General features: G+C 39.1%; 2 long non-coding RNA genes across 2 annotated transcripts; one reads left to right on the top strand and one right to left on the bottom strand.

Moving 5' to 3' along the window:
- LOC111230254 lies at positions 1–5366 on the top strand. The gene is made up of 2 exons (XR_002665430.1): positions 1–98; positions 4038–5366. It is a non-coding gene; the product is annotated as an uncharacterized LOC111230254 (long non-coding RNA).
- A 57-nt stretch (positions 5367–5423) lies between these two features.
- LOC111230255 lies at positions 5424–10559 on the bottom strand. Its single transcript, XR_002665431.1, has 3 exons — positions 10414–10559; positions 8835–8886; positions 5424–5484 (listed from the first exon to the last, which is right to left on the bottom strand). It is a non-coding gene; the product is annotated as an uncharacterized LOC111230255 (long non-coding RNA).
- Between the last annotated feature and the right edge of the window lie 4358 nt (positions 10560–14917).

A 14917-nucleotide genomic window follows, 5' to 3' on the forward strand; every position in this document is an offset into this window, starting at 1 on the left:
AAGTACAGGCATCAGGTTTTGCTTATGACTCATTAGCTGATTTGTCCATTATTCAGTCATCCATTTGACTTTACACTCACCAGTCCACCCACACCCAGGTTGGTAGTGTTTGCCACCAGGCATGCTCAGAAACTTTTGTCTCCTCTACAAATAGTTTAAAATTAGTTGTTTTTTTGCTTTAAAGATGCTGGTTTGAGCCCGGCAGCAAGTGGGTTTTCTTCAGTCTTCTGGGAGTCAACCATGCTTCGCTATTTTATGCTACGCCAATTGTTATGTATTGCCAGATTCATGTCTCTACACTAAACTGCAGCAGTGAGGGTTGTGAAACTATTTCAAGCTTACAGGACTTCTACTCTTATCAGTCACAAGGTGGAAAACAAGCGTTAAGTGGTTATGGGTTATTTTCTCTTATTGTGAAATGACTGGGGGTTCCGTCAACCAGGTTTAATCCTGACAATTATCAATTATAACACTGTACTAGCATAAGTTTACATTTTTCTTTACATGTAAGGCCACAACTAACAATTATTTTCATTTTCATTTCAATTAATCTGCTGCTTATTTTATAGTAACGAATCCAAAAAGTAATCACAGTTTACTAAACTGGAACCAGAGCTTATTTGGCATTTTAGGTTGAAAAATTTAAAATGAATCCATAGTGGTGAAGATTAATTTTCTGTCAATTTACTAAAACAACTTGTCAGTGCAGTTCTACTAATCAGTGTGATGAAAAAAAAAAAAAAAAAAAAACAAGATTAAAAATTGTCACGTTCCTGCTGGATTCAAGTCCAAAGTTAACTGATCATGAATGCTACAGAGCTTCTGAGAACTGAAAGCAAATTAGTCTATAGACTTGCACTATAGTAAGTAAGTATGGACACTGAGCCTTTCAGCAGTATAATGATTACAGTCTTGTTACTGTATAACCATTATCTGGGGGAAGAGCTTCCATGACAATAAATGGCTGTGCCAGTTCACACTCTGGTACTACAGAGACCTAAACTCTCAACTCGTCTGTTAGTACAGAGACAAATCACCACATGTAACAATACAGTCAGAAGGAGAGACAGAGCTAGAGACACAGCGGAGGAGTGAGGACAAAAAGTGAGACTGAGAGAGCAATTGAAACTCAAAAGACACACTCAAGGTCAGAGATATACACTATCAGACTTCCTGCCTCAACTAGCCATGACAGTAGTTTCAGCTGTAACAGTAGTAGGCTCGTACACACAGGACTCAATGGAAACTGTAACAGCAATTCAAATGGAAAACGCTACTACGTCACATGGCAAAGTACTCCAGCATTGTCAGAGCAAAGCACAATGCATTACTGGGACAGAAAAACAGGGATAGGACCCAGACCATGCAGGGAGGAAAAGCTTTTGGAAAAATAAACATTTTGATATTTTAAAACTCCTGACGGTTTCATAGCTTAAGTGAATAAATAGTCTTATATTAGTTAATGCGAGTGTTGGTTTCTGATGTTGTGAGCCAAGCAGTTTGTGGATTTTCTGCTCTGGTTATTTTTATACTGAACCAATTCCTATCATGTATTGCCAGATTCATGTCTCTACACTAAACTGCAGCACTGAGGGTTATGAAACTATTTTAAGCTTAAGCACTGTTCAGTTTTTACTACCCAGAGTACAATTCTGTTGATATGCAATATTAATCATATCCTTGCTTACTGTGCAAAATTGCATTTGGCGGTTGGCAAAATGGGCCTATTGAACACTATGGGAGCTGGACCTTGCTGTTCTAGTGACACATTGCTTATTGTGGATTAACGGTTCAGTTCAAGGCAAACGGAAAATGGTGAAGCAGATGCTGATAAATAACTAATGAAGAAAAGTCCTCACACAGGATTTATGATTTTGCTAAATTCTGTTGTCAAAATAAATGACTCCAACTTTTAAAGTGACCAAAATGAGCTGTTGAATTTTGTGTTTTGCGCACAAACAACTATCCGACACCTTCTCTAACCTTTTGTCCAGTCCTGTATCTTCTTATCCTCCTTCCTCTTCACACTCTCCGTCTTTCTCTCTCTTCCATCCACTGTTCTTCCCTCTATGGGTGTGATCCCTGTGGAGGAGAACAGGAGACACCGTTACTTGCACTGTATCCATTATTATATTTTATGTTTAATGTGGCATGATAAAACTTAAAAAACTGACAAGCCAATCTGATAAATCTAACCTTTAAAACCTATCTGAACTGAAGTTGACAGTGGATGCACTGAAATGAGGGAGCTGGTTGCCATCCAAACAAAAGATTAATATATTCAGTATGGAAAATTTGACATGGCAGATGAAGCGTGCCAACCGCATCCAGCAATATGTTTCATGTTGAGTCAACATGCAGACACATCTGCACAACCATCACTAGATTGACTCTTTTTCTCATGCAGACTCCATCATTTACTTACTGGAGACGAGAGTAGGATAAGCAACAGGGTTTAAGCGGAGTACAGAAAAACTTCATTCTACACATGTCAAGAAAATTTTGAGATGGCTGCCATACTGTCTCACTTCATGATTTTTTAAATCACAAAATTTCTTTCCCATCCACTGTCTTAACATCAAGTAGTGCTTCATTTCACCAGAATTTTTTTTGTGAAATCCAAGTTAGACAGCTATTCTTCTAATTTACAAATTGCTCAAGTAATTTATTATTATGCAAAGATTAACTGATTTTGAGTCTTCCAAAGTCTAAGGTGAGTAATTTTGATATTTGGATTGTTGATCAGACAAAACAAGCAACTTAGAAGAGAAAACAGGTGGACTCAGAATAGAAAAACTATTACACTCAGACATTTGTAATAAAACATCTTCATTGCTCTTGGCTGATCTCTTTCTGTTGCCAAAAAGAAAAGTCTTCCAATTAGTGTCTTATTAGTTAATAATCAGACTGTAGCTTCTCCCTGACTGAGTGTTAAGTTTAGCTGTACTGGTCCCGGTGGGTGTGCAACTTAGCCTGCAGGAGAAAGTCTAATCCGATAATGGGATTACAGCACAGCACGTACCTTAGCTATAAACAGACAGACGCACAGAGATGTTGAAACAACTTAGACAGTCACCACGGCTGCAACATTAAATGTTTAACTATCTGCCACTGTTTTCATTTGATAGTTGCACAGTGGCAATGTTCTTTCAGTATCAATCAAAGACAAGATGATTATGCAAGATTCTGCAAAAGCAAAAATATGTTCTGTAGGATGGAAACAATTACTGCATTCAAAAAACTAAGATCCAAAATATTCAGCAACTAAGAATTATTTTGTTTAACAAAAACTTATTGTGCTCAATTACTGTCTAACAGGCAGAGGCATCCCCTCAAGAGCGTACCAACTCACTGACATCAGTTAAATCTAATGGATAATTTCGTAACTGGCCAGGGGACAACAAAAGCAGAAAATTAGCCACTGGTACATTTACAGTGATGTCGATCAATGTGCATTGTCTCTGTAAAAATAAATGAAAACAAACAAATCTTTTACCATGTCCTGGCCTGAAAGAAACCACCACATCTGGTTTGTCTAGTAAGTGTCAGAGGCACATTTCAGTATAATTTAGAGTTACATATCTTACAAACAGCACTGAGCTGCTGTGAGTAGCAGTGATCAGAGCTAATACTGTAGCTGTGCTATAGGACATTTTTATGAGAGAAAGGGGTCTCATATATATATATACACACACACACACACATACATACATACACACACACATCTTTACTACATGCTGAAGTTTGAGCTTTAGTGTTATGTGTGGAATTACAGTCTCTGAGGAACTAAAGTTTGAAAATGACCAGTGAATGAACTGTGACTGCATTTTTAATTCCCACACAAAAAAGGCTTAAATTTCCCTAAACTAAACTGGTAAATGTGTATAAATGACAGATTGGATAGGATTTTTGCCTTAATCTGTTATAAACAAACCATAAATGCAAACAGAGTTACAATCTTTTTTTTGCTACCACCCTTCTCCTTCTGTTCCCACACTTCCCCCATCTCCTTCCTCCACTCCTTTCCAACCATCAAGTGCTTCAGCAGATGGCTCTGGGTTCAACAACAACAACACCAACAGAGCATGGTGGGGGCCCTCCTGGAGAGCACACATACACACCATGGACAGCATCTGTTTATGAATGGACCAACAATTGCCCATCCCCCGACAGCCACAGCTGACAGAGGGAGGGGGACACCTCCCGTCACCAAAAGCAAAAGAGGGAATAAAGAAGACCAAGGCAGTCAGAACAGCAGGAGGGAAAGACAGAAAAAAGAAAATCAAAGTTGCGACTCCAAATATGTTTATGGTTTGTTTTATCTATTCTAGTCAGGATTGTGCTGAAAGCAAAAAACATTTAAACCAAATTCAATCCAAGACCATACATTGCACTTAACGGCTGACAATAACTATCCGCTATTAAAATTGAAGATTTTTTTTGCTTAATAATCTTTTTAAAAGATTTCTTTTTTTTATATATATATAATTTTTGGCCGAAAAAGATGATGTGCAAAGTCTTTTTATCCACTGCCATAGTTTGAAAATTTTAGGGGTGCAACTAACTTAGCATCATTACATTATCAATTGATCTGCCTATTAAATAAATGTTTAGTCTATAAAATGTTCTAAAATAGTGAAAAGGTTCCCCGACCATAAAGGTGGCACCTACATATTGCTTGTTTTGTCTGACCAACACTCCAAAATCCAAAGATGTTCAATATTTTTTCTTTTACAAAGGACAACACACAGAGAAAATGCAAATCCTAACTGAAAAAATTAAAGAGACTGGACACAGAAAATAAAATTTTCAGTTTACATTTTTATGCCAAGTTGTAAAATCCCATCTCATAGTATTCTAAAGCGCTGTGAAGAGTCTTGCCATCTTATAAGCCTGAAAACTCATGGATGTATGATTTCGAACTAGAATTTATAGTTCATACTTCATCTGCAATAATTCAAAACATGTAATAATTGTGGCTTTTGGTACATACGTGATTACTGTTACTGTTCATTAATGAGTCCATTACAACAGACTCATTAAATCAGGCAGGAAGATATAATTGTCTTCCCCTGTTGCATGACTACAGGTACTTGTGAAGAAGAGTCTCTGCAATAAGTTCAGCATGTACAAAACTGCAATTACAAGGTTCACTGCTATTATTTTCATGGGCGTTGTGAATGAAACTGAAGATGTGAAATGATACTGAGAGGATAGATTTCTGTCCAAGTTGCCACAAAATACATTTTAATGCTACTTTGATTGTGTTGCTTCACTCTACAATAAACAGAAAAAAGGGCTGCCATTTTCACTGTAACATACACAACATCACCAGACTGCAGTAGAGGCATCGCTTTCCAAAAATATCTTCTCTCTAAATATGGTCTTTGTTGTGTTTAAAGTGGATAAAATAACAATCTGGACAGTTGATTCCACTATTAAGCCTGTGCTTTTTGGTTTTTCCATCTTGAGACAGAGGGAGGGCTGAAAGGGATAAAGAGCAGCAGAAAGATGAAAGAGGAGGAACATAGTTGTAAAAGGTCACTAGTGACAACATTATAATTGTTGAGAGCACATTTGAACTGGGTCATATGAAAAAATGTTTATTAATCCATCTCTATGTTCATTATTTTGCCCGGAATTTCCCTTTTAACTTGAGGGAATATTGCTACATACAGTTTAAAGCTACTTCTGCCCTTGTGAGATTCATAGCGTAGACAGATTTTTTTTTGTCTCCCACTTGCCTTTTTTCTGACTCCTTTTCTGCCTGTTATCAAATAAAGCTGAAACACTTTAAAAATAATCAAACTATATTTGGATTTTTGAGGTGGTAGAGATCAGAAGTCTGAGACTTAACACTATTGCATTCTTAAACCCTTCAAGATTATTTTCGCCCCCAGCAGTGAGTCATGCAGTGAAGCCAGCAAAGACTGTTGAATTTATAGAAGACAGAGTATTGATTGCATTTGTAGCCTCGTGGAAGTAGCCATTTTCAGACAAACACACCAGACATACACCCAAACATAACCCGATAGACAGGAGCATCTAAACACACTCTCAACGGGTTCTCTGTCCCCGAAGAACCAAAACCGGAGGGGTAGTCGCGTGGCTAATTTGCATGTACAACGCCACATCATTTGCATCAATTTGCATTAGCATGTTCTCACAGAGGACAGACATTGGAGGCTCCGTTCAGGAAAGCCATCACTCAATTAGTGAATGACAGCGGGTATCTCTTCATCACAAGCAGCCCAACAGGGAGGGCTCAAAGAGGCTGACATTGCAAGATGTGCCATTTCCAGTCTGGCTGTATTAAACCTGTCGTTTCAGCCGAGAAGTCAAGATCAGGCCAGTTCATTTCAGGTCATGGTAACTTAAGAAAGGTAATATAATATTTCTGGCAGAAAAAAGCTCTTTAATTTTGATGCTGGCAGAGGAGGGTGGGACAAGTTGTGAATCAAAGTATTTCCTGCAGCAAGGTGTTTTACAGGTTTACAATTTTTTTTTTTTTTTTTTTTTACACAACTGAAGTCAAGATCAAAGGAATTGTGGTATATGGCAAATTCAGTTTACTTCAAATATGTACACAGTTAAAGATATTTCACTATAACTGGGTGGTTTTTCAAAAAGACGAAGCTATGACATATGACAACCATAGTAAGCCATTACACAAAATTTTGTTAAGGAAAGTGCAAAAATTACAAATTGTTTTTCATTTTTACAATAAGTGGATATGTGGCATCAATCCAACTGTGACTCCATGGATTGCAGAAATTTGTATTACATGTTTAAATCCAAAACCATTATACCACTGATTAAATGGAATTATGGTCAAACTTTTGTACTCAACACTTCTGCCTCACAATCTCAGCTACACTAATTTGATTCAAATAAATTCAAAGTCAAAGACACAACTGTCCATCCACACCGCTTAAATGATTTGTTCACGTAAAATTGGCTTTCTGTGGCTTGCATCCTGTTTTGAGCCTGCACAGGTCAATGGTATCAAATGCTCCATTCCAGCTCCTTGCTTGTTCCAGTCTCATGACCACCTGCAGGTGTGGCTTTACTGCTCAGAGGGGCAATGGTCAACTACCTGATCCCCAACCAATGTAGCAATGCTGCAAGACGTTAGGAATTTATAGCACTGCGGTATTAAATTCTCAACACAACAATCTCAAGTTGGCTATTTAAGCATGGAGCCATTTTATGTAAGTTTACAGCGCAACAGATTCAACAGTTGATGTTTTTCGACAAGAATGACAACATGTTTAGAGAACTGTAATTTGGTGAATGGAGCCTGACAACAATCAAAACTGAAAGTGAAGCCAAACAGCACATTGTTCTACAAAGTCAAAGGAAATAACATTAGTCACAACTAATTACACGTTATTTTGTCATTGTGTTATGACTACGAATTCAACAGGCTCAAACCAATAAACTGGATCCGTGACTATCTGTGAACAAGCTGGATGGTGAGGCTGTGTCTAGAAACTCCCTCACCATTTAGTTTTGCTTATGTACAACTACAGGGCTTCAGAGGAGGAATGTTGAGCTCTTATTCAGTTTTCATCCACAAGTATGTAATCCTCGTTGTTGCCACAAATGCTATAAATATATCAAATTTATGATACTGTGGTTTGCCTTTTACAAAATGCTAGCCGTAAACTTCAGGACAGGACATCTGCTTTTAAAAAAAACATAAAACCACTTCCCAAAAACTATGAATTGAAACTGAAATTGAATTGCCTCACTGTATTATTTATGGAACAAAAACAGTTTCCATCCAATTTACGTAATGAAAATGAACACATCCCAGAGTTAAGCTGAGTTATAGAGGAAAAACATATTTCAGGCTCATGTAAAAGATCAGATGAAACATGATCCCTGTGCGGCAAATCATTTAAATGTAAGTCAGAGATTTAGCTGCAAATATGACTTGTTACATGAAAACCAATTCACGTTATTATACATCTAAGGGTATCAATATTACTTCCCCTTACATTACTTCACACACACAGCAAATATGCTACAATGCTGGGAAAACGTGAAACATCATCTGTCTTTAGCAACAAACTCCAAACAAACCAGCACAATAGAATACTTTATGAAGCCATTAGCGAAACAATATCTTCACACAATGAAACACGGCAAATATATTTTAACAGACACAGGACCCAGCCAGTGTTTAAAACAAGGCAGTTGATAAGGTTTACATGTCTTGTTTGAACAACATACCCCAACGCCGACAACAGACACTTTTGGAGATGAGAACTGTCAAAGAGCAGCGAGTCAATGCACCAGCTCTCTATAATTACAGCACAATCATAATAAAAAGGAAAGGGAAATTGAGCATGACAGCTAAGATTCATAAACAGATTTTGGATTTAAAAACAGAAAACGCATTTAACACGACTCTTAGTGCAGTGTGATGGACTAGTTGTGGTCCCTGCCTCTATTGTGTGCGTGCATGTAGACCAACTGTATGGACACAATGAGCTGCACAAACACCTCTCCACACACAAAACATCAGGACTCTGGCTTCTCATTTAGTGATTTTAAAACAGCAAAGCTTACTCAGCACAATACGGCCTAGACCAACCCAGACCCTCCAATTCAATTCAAACGGAACTGCATGTGCTTGCATAAGCAGCAGCTGCCCATCCTGTGTCCCCCTGACCCACACACACACCCCTTTAGCAGCCCACCGCACACAGACACACACAGGTCCTGCTATGATCTAAAGAAAAGTGGCTAGAAAGGCGATATAAACTTGTACACCTGCTCTTAAATTGAACATGCACGTATGTGTGTGTTAATGTTGTCACACTCACCTGTTAAGATGCTTCAGTTTCTTTGGTGGCAACAGCTTCCAATTCCGAATCTCTAAAAGAGAACGAAGAGATAAGAAGGTTAATCTCTCAGATAGCAAAGACATTTACTAAAACACACCTCAACTACACATAAAAGATAACCTCTGGGTGTGACACAGTTTTATTGGTTTATTGTGACTTAACCCATAGTAAGAAACAACATGTGAGAGGGTTACACAGATAGATGCTAAACCACAAATGGTAAACATCAGTCCGCCATGGTGCACAGGTTAAAAAACATGCACCTCACCCACACCATCTGCATAAGGACAAGCATGCACAAACAAACACTGAGGCTCTAAACCAATTACTATATATTTCAACTCTGCGATGTGGAAATGCCGGTTGAACTACATAATACGGCAAAGCATGACCAGGGCCCCTTAAGCGCAGGCCTTTGAAAGTAAATAGAAAATGTGTGTCTGAGAATTACAGATAAAGACACAGAGTGAATGTGTGTGCGTAGGTCAGAGTTACAGATCTGGTCCTGATCGGCCATTATCTCAGCTGTTGCCTGACTTACAGCTTAACCAACATGGCTTCTCTCGAGCCTGGTATTTTTTCCACCACAGCCAAGACTAACAGTGACCTTAACATGGCATCTAATTCCAGTCGTTGCAATTAAAACATTATGTGGCTTAGTCGCATTTGCAGCGTCGTCAGGCGAGTGTAAAAACTTAGGTGAACACGACTGCAAAACCAGCATAGCGGAGGTCTGGTGTTGAGCTAACCAGCTGCTCGTCTCTGCCGACAGAGGGTGTTAAACGCTCTGATCGAAATACAGCTCTGCAGGTTAACAATTTCACCCCCAAATTTACATTGTTACCACCTTTCACCAACAAAGTGTTGGATGTTTAATGATATTTGAACCACCGCGTCCCATGTGCAAGTCATAAAAAAGCAGGGCAATCAGTCGGAGTCACCACCGAACAACCTACGTCGTCAAATTAGCATGGCTGCTACTGCTAGCTAAAAGCTAACGTTGCGAAGCAGCTAGTTAGCCTACCCGGTCTTATTTTAAATGTAGCAATTATGGTTTTAAATAAACACGGGGGTACAAGGAATCCACAAACTATGTTGGGTTGCTGATAAACAAATATATGAGACATTGATATGTTACAAAATACGTAATATTCTTGACAGAAATGTACGCACAGCTGGCGAGCTAGCGTTAAGGTTAACCAATGCTCGTACTAGTTAGCGTTAGCACAAGGTTAAGCTTCCGACAAATACAAGTATTTGCCTGTCACAGACGTCTTGAAGTGTTAAGTTGTCTGCAGGCTAACGCAATCCCCTGGTTTGTCAGTCGATGCATTTTCCATACACTATTGCAAACTGCAATGCAACCGAGCCGTCTCACCAAGTAAGATGAGCAGGAGGCTAGCTGGCTAGCACAGATCAGTCATGGCTAACTAAACAACAGCGGCTGTTCAACTTATCTACACCAGCCCCCGGTCTCCCTGCTTCTGACTCTCTATGTACATTAGCTCGACAAAAGAGAAGATCCTCTGTTAAGAAAACACCGTAAAATCAACCTCACCTCATTGAAGTATAAAGTGCAACAGAGTGGAAAGGAAAGCCGACTGTAAGGCTAAAAGAAATTCAGCGCGTTTGCAGCATCTACGAGGGGAGGAATTCGTCCTGCATGATCGCCATTTTCTTCACTCGCTGCTGGCTAAAACCTTCTTTCGCTTGAGCTCTGCTTTCCCCTCCTCTCTCTCTGCATTCACTTCAGCTCTGGCTCAGTGTGTGTATGTGTGTGTGTGTTTCTAGAGGGGGGAGACAGGGCAGGAAACACGTTCACCACTTCCTCTGACTGAGAAAACCAAACACAGCCAAAGGTAGCTAAATGGCGTTGATAGAAATTATGAGTAAAAGCATGTGAAGCCAAGCATGTAAACCCCGTCCAAGGTAAGTAGTTGTCTCCCTATAAACCCATGATAAATGTAAGCACAGTACCATGTACAGCAGAGCTAAAAAAAAAAAAAAAATAAATAAATAAAAACCCATGAAAGAAAGATACATGTATATATATATATATATATATATATATATAACGAGTTTAATAAAGACACCACAAATTAGGCTTGAGTAATTTAAAATAAATAGATAAATAAATAGGCTAAATGTTCTAAGCACCAGAAAGTATCTCCCATTACTGATATGTATCTTCCAAGGAACAGAAATAAATGAATAAAAAATAAATAAAAAATAATGATAACATAACTGTAGTGTCCTCAATAGCACACAAAGTCCCTGTAGAAATACACAGTAAAGCATTCAATTATTTGGGCATATTTATAATCCATATTTAACTCTCTATATTGTTTTCTTCTTGTCTCTTTTAAACTGTAAAGTATCAAGATGAGGGGATTTTGACAGTTACTGCAATGTACTAGGTCATTCTGTCATGTTTTTGTTTATTTATTTTTTTGTCCTCAGACATTATTGGGTTATAACAACAAAATCATTCAAGCATTCATATAGGAATCTAAGGAAAGTTGAGGAAAGTTCATGGCAATTATAATCTATATAGCTTAAGATGAAACTGAAATCTACAGTTTGCAAATGTACATTTAAAAAGATGCAGACAGTAGCATCAGTGATTTATTCACTCGGGGTAGGGGAGACGGGCTTTCAGTCGTAGAGTCAAACTCCCACATAAACATGAAGTAGGCTATGTCCACTCTGCTGAAGTGTCCTTGAGCAGAACACAGTGTCTGTCTGTACAGCAGGTGACTCTGACCTCTGACCTCCCTGTGGAGGAGAAATCAAGTGAAATAAGAACATTGTTGCCAATTATATAATTGATCTCATTATTGTCATTATGTTTAATTGTATTGGCTCTAACTCAGGTGACTGACCTGGTGTGCGTGTAAAGCGAGCAAGGGTCTATTACTGTGTGTGTGTGTGTGTGTGTGTGTCAGCAAACCCAGAAACCTAAAAGCTCCCTGCAGTGACTATATTTTACTGGTACATACAAGAGGAAATGCAAATGCTCTGCAAGTCATTGCTGAGTGTACTTGGGAACATATGTTGAAATGAAAGTGAAAATATCTATCACACACACACTCACAGACAAACAAAAGAATGTGGAGAATTTCAGCATCTCTCCTCTGTTTTTACAGGCTTGTCTTAGCCATCCATGCATGGCTTTAGCTCTTATGTAAGAAAACAACACTGAAAAAGAGTTTTTAAAAGAGAGACAGACGCAGAGGGAAAGTGAGTGGTGATGCCCAAACAGCAGAGAAACAAATACAGTGTGGAATCTGCCAACGTTTCACCAACGAGACAAAGGCTGTTGCTGCTTACAGGAGAGACCGGCAAAACGTGTGTGCAAAGCAATGACCATTGACCCAACACTGGCAAAAACAACCCCCAACCTTGTGCATGAATTACCTCCCTTATCTGTGTGTATTTGACTGTGAGGGAGAGTTGGAGGTAGAGTTCATCTACTGCCAATTAATGATTTTATTTGACCAGGTATCAAAGACAGCAAGATTAGATTATACAGTATATAAACAAGTGGGTGAGATCTCAGCCCAAGGGGACTGTTGCCAAATGCTACACAAAGCTTGTTTTTCCCAATAGAATCCTACTGCTGCTGCTGCTGTGCTCATGACAAATGGGAATTCAGATATAATTGGTCTCCAAATGGGAAAATATCCAGCTGATTGTCCCTGCCTGTCTTCCTGCCTTCATCCACTTGTATAAACTTCCTATTTCACAGTTGTTAAGTCATAATTACAAAGCCAGACACCGTGAGGATGTCAGGAGGACACAGAGGTTGTTGGTTTTTTAGCTTGCAAAATAATACCTTTAGCTGTGAGTCATGACTTTTAGACTTCTTGAAGTTCTACCATCATATGACAGTCATTTTCATAAAATATAATCAAGCATTGATATTATTTAGCATTACCCACCTGGGAACTTTAAGCCTCTATAGAGCTATTGCATGCTTGATAGTGTACTGTATTTCGACTACACTTCCTATCAATATCATCTGCCAGTTCAAGTGTATATCCTGTGGGTAGATAGCTAGAAAACTATGGGACACTACAGGATGTACTGACATGATATCAAATGGTTTGGGGCACTTTGACACATGCATGCAAACAAACCTCAGGCACAGCTCACAGGACTGTCAGGCAGTGTAACAACAGCCATGACTGGCATTAGTGCAAACTGACACTACACATAATAATAATAGAATAATATATAATAAATAATCTCATAATCTTGCAAGTTTGGTGCAGCTGAAGGTGAAAGCTTTAGTAACAGATGTAGCTCTGAGATTTATTGTTGGCTTTAACAGAGAAGTTTTTCTCTATACTACAAGTGCTGCTGAAGTTTTCATCTTTAAAATGGCATCTTTTCTCCATGCACCTTGCCAGTAGATCAAGTTGTTCATTAGCCCTGAGTCAAAATTTGGTGAAGTTAAAAGTGGGGTTAACTACAGTATACAGTGTGCATCAGAACACTGAAGCAAACTACCATGGGATTAAACTGGTAGTCTGTAACAAAAGGCTAAAGTCAAGAGAAAGCCAGAGTTAAAACCCAAATAAAGCAAAACAAAAAGAGCAGATAAGGACAGAAGAGAATAGAGCAAAACAGCTTAGCCACACACAGAAACAAATTACAAGCATTAGTAAAATGGTGTATTTTTTACATCTGTGGTAACATCAAGAGTACACAAACTTCTGCCTTTTATTATAAAATGGCCCAGAAACCCTAACCCAATAGTAACCTGTGTGTGCGCAGGTTTATTTGAAAAGGCAGAAAACAACTTTTTGGCTTCTTGTCACAATGAATGATAAATCTACAATTTTGAAACGTGGCTTAGTGTGTGTGTGTGTGTGTGTGTGTGTGTGTGTGTGTGTGTGTGTGAGACTAGGTTTATTGGGAGCTGAGCAGGGCTGTGAAGTCAAAGAGTTTGGTAATACTCTGTGACAAGGCAGTCACCTTGACAGGCAGTGCATACAGAACAGGCCAAGGTTTAATCATTCACACACACACACACACACACACACACACACACACACACACACACACACACACACACACACACACACACACACACACACGAGAACACCTTTTGGTCCACATTTACTGGCACACCACTGACTATGATAAGGTTATGCAATTGCATACATGTGAACCCCTACAACCTGTACACTGATGCACACACACATTTAAGTTTGTTTGTCAAGTTTTATTTTGGCGAGCTGTAATGTTTTCTATGTCCATCATTTTGCTTGTTTTGTACAGTTCTCTCATCCACAGTCTGTATTTCATACACACAGACACAGACACACACACGCACGCACGCGCGCTGTGAACTGTTGCAGCTGCAGGATTTAGGGTGCATGTAAAAATGGGAAGACCATTGTACTGGAGAGAGAGAGAGGGGCATAGAAAATTGGGCTGAAACGTGAATGTACAGGAGGAAAAGGGAAAGTGAGCAGGCAGGAGCAGGGAACACAAAGTTAGTGAGGAGAGAGAGAGATTATGTGGAGGGGGTGAGAGTGCGAGAGAGACAGACTGACAGAAAGAAGAAGGTCAGAAAAGAGATTTGCATGTCAAGTAGTAATAGGCTTGTCCTGAGTACAGACACGCACACTACTAAGCTGCAGTGTTCATAATGCTGCAGTGTGTGTGTGTGCGTGTATGTGCATGCAGTGCATTATTTCTCCTGTGTCTGCCAGCCTCAACTAGCTGCCTCTGCACTTATCACATGTACATTTCTGCAAGTGTCTCCAGTCTAACTCTTGTGTTTCAAAGCCTGTAAAACAACTTACATACTGTATACAAATATATGTGTTTGAGTGTGTCTTTGACTTTGATGCCATTTCTTTGAGTCTGATCCAAATCATTCATCACCCGTTCAGGCTTCCTCCCCCATCCAGTCCACACTTAACATTGCAACCCCTTCATTTTTCACGTTCTCCCTCTTCAACCTCATTATCCTCTCACTGCCTCCACCCTCCTCCCTCACTTTCCATCAACAAACACACACTGACTCATGTGCTATCTTTCTTTGTATT

The sequence above is a fragment of the Seriola dumerili genome, unplaced genomic scaffold (assembly GCF_002260705.1).
Source record: "Seriola dumerili isolate Sdu_G_001 unplaced genomic scaffold, Sdu_1.0 BDQW01000260.1, whole genome shotgun sequence".
NCBI classification, from domain to species: Eukaryota; Metazoa; Chordata; class Actinopteri; order Carangiformes; family Carangidae; genus Seriola; species Seriola dumerili.